This window comes from Rhagoletis pomonella, unplaced genomic scaffold, assembly GCF_013731165.1.
Source record: "Rhagoletis pomonella isolate Grant_MI unplaced genomic scaffold, Rhpom_1.0 Rhpom_scaffold_00135, whole genome shotgun sequence".
NCBI classification, from domain to species: Eukaryota; Metazoa; Arthropoda; class Insecta; order Diptera; family Tephritidae; genus Rhagoletis; species Rhagoletis pomonella.
Genome location: NW_023458689.1, coordinates 1665 through 3763, shown reverse-complemented (window position 1 = coordinate 3763; position 2099 = coordinate 1665).

Genomic DNA, 2099 nt, shown 5'->3' with positions numbered 1-2099 from the left:
TGAAGCTAAAATTAATGATATGGGTAATGGTACTTATAATATATGGTAATGCAATTTTGATAAATTTCAGAGATATTCCATCATCTCCCACAGCGTTCGACTTAATGTTCATAATTTCTTTCACCACATCCAGTTCACTAACTCCTTCAAACTGAAATTCCTTTACAACACTAGATTGTCCCAGATTAACATCCCTAATTTGAGGTAGGGTAACGGTATTGCAGGCACTAACAAAGAAATCATTTAGTGTCTCGGGATCAATGGTACATTTCGATTTGATTTTTCCATGCACATTACTGTTTTTAATATTACGCCAAAGATCTTTGGAGGGGAGCGAAGGATTTAATTTATTATTGAAGTACAAGCTTTTCGCCTTTCTAATAGTATGTGTAGCTTCGTTCCGGCCATTTTGTATTGGGTCCAGTAGAAGTCAGTCATATTTCGTCTCCATTTTGCATGCAGTTTGTTTCGTTTTCTTATAGCCGAACGTACATCCTTGGTATACCAGGGGCATGAGGAGTTGACAGCACAAACAGTACGTAGAGGTACATGTAGGTCGAACAACAAATTCAAATTATTATTTAAAAAATCAAGTTTATCATCGACACTTTGAAGAAATCGCACATCATTCCAACACACATTACACAAATCATAGTACAAAGCACTAGGATTCAAAGACTTCAGATCACGATACGTAAATTTTACATCAACTTTTGGACGATTAAGGGCAACATCTAGGGAACAAAAGATTAAATCATGGTCAGATATAAATGCTATTTGATCGAATTTTAAAATGTGGGCCAAGTTGGAGGTGATAAAGAAGTCTAATAGGCTAGGATTACAGTTATTGGAATATCTGGTCGGTACGGTTTTATTTACTATTTCAAGGCCCGCAACAGAAACGTGGTCAATAAACTTAATGGTGTAGGAGTCGCTCAGAAGCAGATTAATATTAAAATCTCCACAAATAATGTAACGATCATAATCAATAGCAAACAAACTTAACTTACAGAAAAACGAATCCAGTACATAGCTCCTGTGCGGGTTATATACACAAGATACAAGAATTTTAGATAACAATAAACTCCGTGTCTAAATTGTCCGATTTCGCCAACACACGGATCTTTAGATTTTCTCTACAATATATGGCAATACCTCCGCCTCTCTTCGTTGTGCGATCATGTCTTACGATATTGAAATTATTAATATTGTAATAAAAGTCCGCTGTGCCAGGATTAGCCCACATCAACAGATGAGTTAACAAAAACAGATCTAACGTAGTCCAGCTTTTCTGAGGTCAGGCTCCGAGCATTGAAGTGAACTATGTTGAAACCTCTGTACCGGCTGCACAAAATATTGATTAGCAGTTTATGGTTTTCGACAACGCCGGAGACTTTTTCATTAATGTGGTGAGAAACCATCACAGAAAACTGAAAAAGAGGCAGCTACAAAAATATAAGGGACATACAGAATGTGCGGACAAGAGCAAAACAAGAAAAAAGGGAAACTAGCGATACACAAATTGAGGAAAAGAAAGATAAGTAAAGAACACGAAGGAGTATTTAGAAAATTGAAGCATGCACTCATAGAAGGTGGTATCATACTTAAAATAATATATATACTAATAAATAAATAAATAAATTTAAAAAAGAAACGATTAGTTTCTAGCGCCAATAAGAGCATCGACGTCTCTCTTGCTGAACACGACTTTTGCATTTTCATGTGGTTTCAGCCTAATGTGGATTTTTCCCCGGATTGAATAAGCGGACGTCAACAATTTTTTTCTCTTGCAGTCGGTTGCATACATCATCACCTCACGCGCAGAGTTCGTTAGGCTCTCATGAATGTATACCTTCCCATATCCTGGTAATCCGAGATCCGAAAGAATTAGAGGTCTCTTATTTTTTTTTGCAAAAAGCAGCAATCGATTTAAAAAGCTGGTTTCGGTCAAATGCAGCAGCCAGCTTCACGACTACGGGTTTTTGGTTATTTTTTCGCTGGTCACCTTTGCCCGAGCTGATCCGAAAAGCCTCGCGAAGTGGTGGGGGTGTGTGCTCAATAGCAGTACATATCTTCCCGAATACTTCCCGCAAGTTTTC